General features: G+C 45.6%; 1 pseudogene; it reads right to left on the reverse strand.

Annotated features, from left to right (window-relative positions):
• Positions 1–7,347: 7,347 nt before the first annotated feature.
• On the reverse strand, positions 7,348–8,189 carry LOC138637924 (smad nuclear-interacting protein 1 pseudogene; annotated as a pseudogene).
• Positions 8,190–9,021: the final 832 nt, after the last annotated feature.

Genomic DNA, 9,021 nt, shown 5'->3' on the forward strand with positions numbered 1-9,021 from the left:
ACTCTATAGATGAAAGAAATCTTCATGCTGTACATAATTTTCTTTTATGTCACCTAATCATTCCAAAAATCTGCATCCTGCATTTACAAACCATGATCAAAAAGTTTTGTTTAGCCCAAAATGGCACCATTGAAAATATATTGATGAATTCTGGGGGAAAAAAAAAAAGTCATGGCTTCAACAGGACACATTGTTGGCACCCTCAGTATTAATGACCCATAAAACGTAAAGTAATGTTTAGAGGCACTTGGACACAAGAACTTGTATAGTTAGGCTACGTTCACACTAGCGTTGCGCCGCCCTGCGTCGGCGACGCAACACGCGACGCATGCAAAAACGCGTGCAAACGCACGCAAAAACGCGCGAGTTTTGCGACGCGTGCGTCGTTTTTTGACCAAAATCGGACGCACAGAAACTTGTTGCATTTTCTTGCGTCCGACGCTAGTGTCAAAAACGACGCAAGTGTCGAAAAACGCCACCCAAAAAACGCATGCGTCCCCTATGTTAAACATAGGGGCGCGTCGCCGGCGCAACAGCGACGCACATTGGCGGAACGCCAATGTGAACGTAGCCTAATAGAGGGGCACTTGGTGCAATTAGAACCATTAAAAGGTCACATGGGGGCTTCCAAGATCTATTTGCACAGCGTGCTTTGCGGCCATCAATCAGAGCAGTATGTGGCTCTCAAAGCAAGAAATGGTCGGGGTCCCCTGGTCTAGATATTTTTCTCTATATTAAGCAACCTGGATCCTGATTGATTCTTTCATAGTTTGCCTTAAAGTACCGTCACATTTAGCAACGCTGCAGTGATCTAGACAATGATGCCGATCGCTGCAGCATCGCTGTGTGGTCGCTGGAGAGCTGTCACACAGACAGCTCTCCAGCGACCAACTATGCGAAGTCCCCTGGTAACCAGGGTAAACATCGGGTTACTAAGCGCAGGGCCGCACTTAGTAACCCGATGTTTACCCTGGTTACCATTGTAAATGTAAAAAAACAAACACTACATACTTACATTCCCGGTGTCTGGTCAGGCACCTCGTCTTCAGCTTCCAGCACTGACCAGCGGCCCTGCGCTTAGTAACCTGATGTTTACCCTGGTTACCAGTGAAGACATCACTGAATCGGCATCACACATGCCGATTCAGCGATGTCTGCGGGAGATCCAGCGACGAAATAAAGTTTTGGTCTTTTTGCTCTGACCAACGATGTCACAGCAGGATCCAGATCGCTGCTGCGTGTCAAACAACGATATCGCTATCCAGGACGCTGCAACGTCACGGATCGCTAGTGATATCGTTGTTAAATTGTTCAGTGTGAAGGTACCTTTAGTGTGAGAACAGTTGCGGTTTATAGTGCCCAGGAATATGGTCTAGTCTGGATAAAATTGTGTACGCTTCAGTGGTTGCTTCCATCTTCACAAGTCGCCATTGACATCAGGCCAACACATCTGCCTCCTAAACTGCATTTTCCTGTCTGTGGAGACATTTTTTTTTAAAACACTGGTAAATTGCACAGCTAGGATTTCTCAGTGATGATGATAGAGGAGCATGATTTCTTAAAGCCATCCTATTTAGGAAATGTGTCCAGAATGAGGACGGACATCTGTATCCCAAGTGTTGGGTGGTTCTTCAGCACTAGTGGTCCTGCCCAACACTTGAATAGAAGCACTCTTGGACTTGAATACTTGTGATTGCTGATTGTTCTGCACAACATCCATTTAAAAAAAAAAAAATATTTTGCAAAATCCTTGCTCTCATTTTGCAAATTTTTTTCAAGAGCAAATGTTTTCCTAATTTGTCTATTTTTACGGCTTTTAAATTGTTGCTCAACAACCCGTTCCCCCTGATCACAGCCAAAGACGTTCAAGTGAGAATTATTGATGGCGACTGTAAAGTTGTGTAGCAACTGCTCTAGACAGAAGACTGATAAATTTAATGCATCTTAACATATCACACATTCCGGATTTATGACTGAACAAGACCATGTTGCCAAGTTCAGCTTCCTGTGTGAGGGTGCTGATCATTTGTTCCCCTGAACCCAGGGCTTTCTCATAGAGCACACTGGCCAAGCAAGTCTTCCTGTGTATGTCAGATGAGATGGCTACTGGCAGAGAGTCAGCTAATGTGTGGCCAGCCTTTGCCTTTTTGTTTATTTCCCAACAAATCTATGGTGATTTAATTGGATTGTTCAACAGTTTGCAAATATTTAGAGGTACTGAAATTGGACCACATTAAGCAATTAGTAAAAGCCTTAAGGTACCGTCACACTAAGCAACACTGCAGCGATACCGACAACGATGTTGATCGCTGCAGCGTCGCTGTTTGGTCGCTGGAGAGCTGTCACACAGACAGCTCTCCAGCGACCAACGATCCTGAAGTCCCCGGGTAACCAGGGTAAACATCGGGTTACTAAGTGCAGGGCCACGCTTAGTAACCTGATGTTTACCCTGGTTACCATTGTAAATGTAAAAAAACAAACACTACATACTTACATTCCCGGTGTCTGGTCAGGTCCCTCACCTTCAGTAAACATCGGGTTACTAAGCGTGGCCCTGCGCTTAGTAACCCGATGTTTACCCTGGTTACCAGTGACAACATCGCTGAATCGGCATCACACACGGCGATTCAGCGATGTCAGTGGGAGATCCAGCGACAAAATAAAGTGCTGGACTTTCCCCAGCGACCAACGATCTTCCAGCAGGGGCCTGATCGTTGGTCGCTGTCACACAACGATTTAGTTAACGATATCGTTGCTACATCACAAAAAGCAACAATATCGTTAACGATATCGTTCAGTGTGACGGTACCTTAAGTTTAATCGTGAACAAGGCCCCAAATTTAATGACCTTCTGGTGCGAAGCATTATTATTCAGGAAATATTTCATTACTCAGGTTGGCACAATTCCCTACCGTCCAACAGGGATGTACGAATGTGGAAAGTCTGGTTGGCATGTTAAAATCAAGGATTTCTTAAAGCCAAGAATCTCTCCCTTTCAGCATTTGTAGTGATAAATTGTCCCTGTGATGTGATATATGTAGTAGGGAAAAGGCAAATCTTGGTCCCCTCCAATTTTATAAAAGATTTGGATTCCCCATAATTGCTTGGGTCAGCCAGCCACCAATGTTGTCCTTTAAGGCTATGTGCACACATTGAGTATTTATAATTATACTTTTCCTCAAAAACTCATTAAACTGCTGAAGTGGTGCATTTTTCTCACTCCTGATTTGACTTAACTACCCATATTGAAACCTCACCAAATAGGCCATGTGAACACATTGACTACAGGTCGAGGAATGAGTTAAAAAAAAATATATTTTTCTTTAATTAAACTATGCCTGTCCTTCGCAGTATCTGAAAATTGCATCTGAGGATCAGTAGTGGCGAAACAATCTTCTTTCCAGCTAGACGTCCATCCATTAGGGCCCCAATGCCACAATGTATGCCTGTATTGTGCAGCGTGCCCCATGTGACTGCATGTATTGTAAGCTATGTCTGTTACATGCCTGGTTCCATAGATGAGGCCTACAGAGTAAAACACCTGGTGGCAAAGTGCCAACTTCAGGTAAACAGAAGAAGAGCGGGTGACACTAGCCGACTCCCAGAGTCTAAATCCACGTTGCCTCATTTTATAATGGAACATCCCTACAACTTGTAGCGAGAGGATCCCACATTCCTTTACTCCTCAGATTCTTCATCCTCTTCCTCATCTTCCTCCTCGGGTCCTGCGGAACCGCCACACAGATGCCCCAGGACAGAAGATGAGGCAGCGCCCAATCCTGAAGATGAACCAGCACGCCGCTCTTCGGACCCCATATGGACCTCGCCCCCCCTAAAATTTCAAGCCACTGATTCCTGATTTTGTGGCAGAATCAGGAATCAAGTTTGACACCACCGGCCTCACAGAAATCGTCTTTTTTAAAGTCTTTTTCTCTGAGGATTTTGTTAACCTCATGGTGGAGCAAACTAATTTGTATGCTCGGCAATTTTTGGAGCAAAACCCCGGTTCATCATTTTCTAACTGGTCTCCTGTAGACGCAATTGAAATGATGCAGTTTTGGGGCCTGGTCCTCCACATGGGGATCGTGAAGAAGCCAGAAATTTGGCAATTTTGGAGCATTGATATTTTATGTAACACTCCAGTGTTTCGAATAGTCATGGTTCAGATGCGTTTTGAGGCTATCCATAAGTTCCTGCATTACAACGATAATGCACGGTGTCCCGCACAAGATGACCCCAATTTTGACCGTCTGTTCAAAGTTCGGCCGGTCATTGAACACTTCAGCAAAAAGTTTGCTGAAGTGTACATGCCCAAAAGGGACATCTGCGTGGATGAGTCCTTGGTTAATTTTAAGGGGCGGCTCAGATTCCATCGATACCTGCCCAACAAGAGGGCCAGGTATGGAATCAAACTCTACAAGCTCTGTGAGAGTACCTCAGGGTACACCTACAGCTTTAGAGTGTACGAAGGGAAGGACAGCAGGATTGAACCGCCTGAATGTCCTTATATCCTGAGAGTGAGTGGGAAAAATTGTGTGGGATTTGGTGCACCCACTGCTGGATAAAGGTTATCACCTCTACACCGATAACTTATTCCAGCATCCCACTCTACAAATCCCTCTCTGCGCGAGGTACCGCAGCCTGCGGTACTGTCTGCAAAAATCAGAGAGGCCTCCCGAAGATGCTACTTGGGCAGATGCTCAGAAAAGGCGAGAGCAAAGCCCAATGTACCTGCTGGTGGTCAAGTACAAGGACAAGAGGGATGTCCTTCTCTTGACCACCAAACATGGTGATGGCAGCGCCCTCAGCACTGTACGGGGTACCTCTACACAGGTCTGCAAACCGGACTGTGTACTGGGGTACAACAAAAACATGGGGGGCGTTGATCTCTCTGATCAACTCCTCCAACCATGCAGTGCTTTGAGAAAGGCCAAGGTGTGGTAAAAAAGCTGTCTGTGCACATCGTACAAATGGCAATGCTCAACGCTTTCCTGCTGTCACGATGTGCACGCCACACAGATACGTCGTACCTTCAGTTCCAGGAGGTAGTGGTTAAGGCCCTGATGTTTGGCACGAGGGAAGGAGCGGGCCCCAGTACTTCAGGAACTGAGGGTGCTCATATCGTACCAGGTCAGTATTTTCCGGGGGTGGTCCTGCCAACTGATAGAAAAGGTAAGCCACAAAAAAGGTGCCGAGTGTGCTACAAAAGAGGAGTACGCAAGGACACCATCTATCAATGCGACACCTGCCCCGACAAACCTGGCCTGTGTATGAAGGATTGCTTCGAATTGTTACTATATACTATGTAACTATACTATGTTACTATAAGGAAGGTGACGGGCACAAGGGGGCATTCTTTGCGTCTGGAGAATAGAAGGTTTTTCCACCAACATAGAAGAGGATTCTTTACTGTTAGGGCAGTGAGAATCTGGAATTGCTTGCCTGAGGAGGTGGTGATGGCGAACTCAGTCGAGGGGTTCAAGAGAGGCCTGGATGTCTTCCTGGAGCAGAACAATATTGTATCATACAATTATTAGGTTCTGTAGAAGGACGTAGATCTGGGTATTTATTATGATGGAATATAGGCTGAACTGGATGGACAAATGTCTTTTTTCGGCCTTACTAACTATGTTACTATGTTACTATGAATTGTACCACACCTTCATGCACTACTAATTTACTTTACAGGAACCAGTAATTAGTTCCAAAGAGGGGGCGCATCTAAGTAAGTTCCTTGGGGGTCTAGGTTCCAAAATGATGTCACCTGTGTTTTTTTGTTTACTGTTTAGGCACATCAGGGGCTCTGCAAACGGAACATGACGCCCTCAGACCAGTCCATCAAAGTCTGCATTCCAAACCTTCACTGCTTCCCTTCTGAGTCCTGAAGTGCCAAATCAGTTTTTTTCCACATATGGGGTACCAGCGTACTCTGAACAAATTAGACAGCAACTTTTGGGGTTTAATTTCTCTTGTTACCCTTGGGAAAATAAAAAATTGGGGACTAAACGATGTTTGTGGAAAAAATAGGATTTTTTATTTTCACGCCCAGGCGTTATAAACTTCTGTGAAGCACTTGGGGGTTCAAAGTGCTCACCACACATCTAGATAAGTTCCATAGGGGGTCTAGTTTCCAAAGTGTGGTCACTTGTGGGGGGTTTCCACTTTTTAGGCACATTAGGGGCTTGCGAAACGCAACATGGCGTCCTATCTAAATTCCAGCTAATTTTAGCTTGAAAATGTCAAACGGCACTCCTTTCCTTCTGAGCCCTGCCGTGCGCCCAAAAAGTGGTTCCCCCTCACATGTAGGGTATCAGCATACTCAGGACAAATTGGACAACACCACAAGGTCCATTTTCTCTTTTTACCCTTGGGAAAATAAAAACAATATTGCTGAAAGATCATTTTGTGACTAAAAAGTTAAATGTTCATTTTTTTCCTACAATGTTGCTTCACCTGGTGTGAAACACCTGAAGGGTTAATAAACTTCTTGAATGTGGTTTTGAGTACCTTGAGGGGTGCAGTTTTCAGAATAGTGTCACTTTTGGGTATTTTCTGCCATATAGACCCCCCCAAAGTGACTTCAAATGTGAGGTGGTCCCTAAAAAAAAAAAAAAAATGGTTTTGTAAATTTTGTTGTAAAAATTAGAAATTGCTGGTCAACTTTTAACCCTTAACTCCCTAACAAAATAAAAATTTGTAGATATGTGGGCAATGTTATTTATTAACTATTTTGTGTCACATAACTCTCTGGTTTAAGAGCACAAAAATTGAAATTTTGAAAATTGCGAAATTCTCAAAATTTTCGCAAAATTCCATTTTTTCCACAAATAAATGCAAGTTATATTGAAGAAATTTTTCCACTATCATGAAGTACAATATGTCACGAGAAAACAATGTCAGAATCGCCAAGATCCGTTGAAGCGTTCCAGAGTTATAACCTCATAAAATGGACAATGGTCAAAATTGTAAATATTGGCCCGGTCATTAACGTGCAAACCACCCTTGGGGGTAAAGGGGTTAATCACTTTAAAGGTACTGTCACACTAGACGATATCGCTAGCGATCCATGACGTTGCAGCGTCCTCGCTAGCGATATCGTCCAGTGTGACAGGCAGCAGCGATCAGGCCCCTGCTGTGCTGTCGCTGGTCGGGGAAGAAAGTCCAGAACTTTATTTGGTCGCTGGACTCCCCGCAGACATCGCTGAATCGGCGTGTGTGACACCGATTCAGCGATGTCTTCGCTGGTAACCAGGGTAAACATCGGGTAACTAAGCGCAGGGCCGCGCTTAGTAACCCGATGTTTACCCTGGTTACCAGCGTAAAAAAACAAACAGTACATACTTTCATTCAGTTGTCTGTCCCTTGCCGTCTGGTTCCTGCACTGACTGCTGGCCGCAAAGTGAAAGTGAAAGCACAGCACAGCGGTGAGTCACACAGCGGTGCCACCATTCTGTACTGCAAGACTGCATGTTTGGAGCAGGAAGGATGATCTATAGGAATATCAGCAATCCGCCTTTGCCTGCCCAGCAGGTATGCACTCTGTGGATGTACATGACTGGGAGAGACTCATCATTCTTGAAAGGATATCGCCAACGCTTCTTCGGTACACGAGCTTCAGGCGGCTCACTGTACTTTATTACCACACCTCGGAAGGTATTTGTGTCTTCAAGTAATGCTCCAGAAAGTTCAAAGTTTGGTGCTTCTTTCTTATTAGTAGTACTATCAGACTCCATCCCTTGCTCTCCTTCTTGCTCTTCTCTTTGTCTTTCTCTCCTCCTGTCATTATGGAATTCTCCTTCTGCTCTTTGCTCCCGGAAATGGTTTTCCTCCCGCTCCTTTTCTCGGTGTCTGGACATGTTGTTCCGGCTTCTATTAGTTTGGTCTCTATGTCGGTTCCTGTGTGTGGGCTGCCAGTCATCATGAATTCTGTGCAGGTTCTCGTCTCTTTCTGGTTTTATTTTCACAGGAAAATGTGGAGGACTTCTTTGCCTCCTACTCCTTGGAGATCCACTTAGTTTTATATGTGACCTTTCCTGTTTCCCTGGAGACCTGCTCCTTCTCCCGGCCGCCGGGGAGTCCCCACCGCCGCCGTCGGAGCTCGGACTTCGCAGTTTGCGGTGCCGCCTGTTCGGACTCCTCTCCTCGTCCGGGCTGTGCGGCCTCTTCTTATGCCTCCCCGCTTCCTTCATCTTCCTGGTATCCACTGTGCTTCCCAGAACAGGTGAGTAGCTTTGGCTACAATGCCGGAAACACCAGTGGTTGCAGTGCTATTAGTCTCCTCAAGTAGATTTTGATCCGTCGTAGGACGAGCTGCAATCTCACAATTTGTGAAGTCTCTGCACTCAACTCCTAGAGAAAAGACCTTGTAGTACAGATCCACATCAAATGACCCATCAGTCTTATATGGACACCATGGCCATGAGATTGAGGTTCCTCCTCCTTCCATAGACAATGGGGTAAGTGACCGTCTAGTCATATGGAAATGAAGATCTCTCCTTAAACACAAGTCTATTGTGAGTGGAAAGAGTATAGCCCCTGTCACACACAGCGAGATCGCTAGCGAGATCGCTGCTAAGTCACAAGTTTTGTGACGCAACAGCGATCTCAGTAGCGATCTCGCTATGTGTGACACTTAGCAGCGATCAGGCCCCTGCTGTGAGATCACTGGTCGTGTCGGAATGGCCTGGGCCATTTTTTGATCGTTGAGGTCCCGCTGGGTAGCACACATCGCTGTGTTTGACACCTTACCAACGACCTCACTGACAGGACATCCCATTGAATCGCCATGAAATAGGATCGTTGTACAGGTCGCCGCATCGCTGCTGCGTCGTTGGTGAGATCTCACTGTTTGACATCTCACCAGCGACCACATAGCGACGCTTGAGCGATCCCTGACAGGTCGTATCGTTGTCGGAATCGCTCAAGCGTCGCTATGTGTGACGGGGCCTTATGATCAGCCCAGGTACAAAAGACATCTGGGTGGAGGCCATGCTTGGTTTATACAGTATCTGCCAATTGTTG

This window comes from Ranitomeya imitator, chromosome 5, assembly GCF_032444005.1.
Source record: "Ranitomeya imitator isolate aRanImi1 chromosome 5, aRanImi1.pri, whole genome shotgun sequence".
Lineage (NCBI taxonomy): Eukaryota > Metazoa > Chordata > Amphibia > Anura > Dendrobatidae > Ranitomeya > Ranitomeya imitator.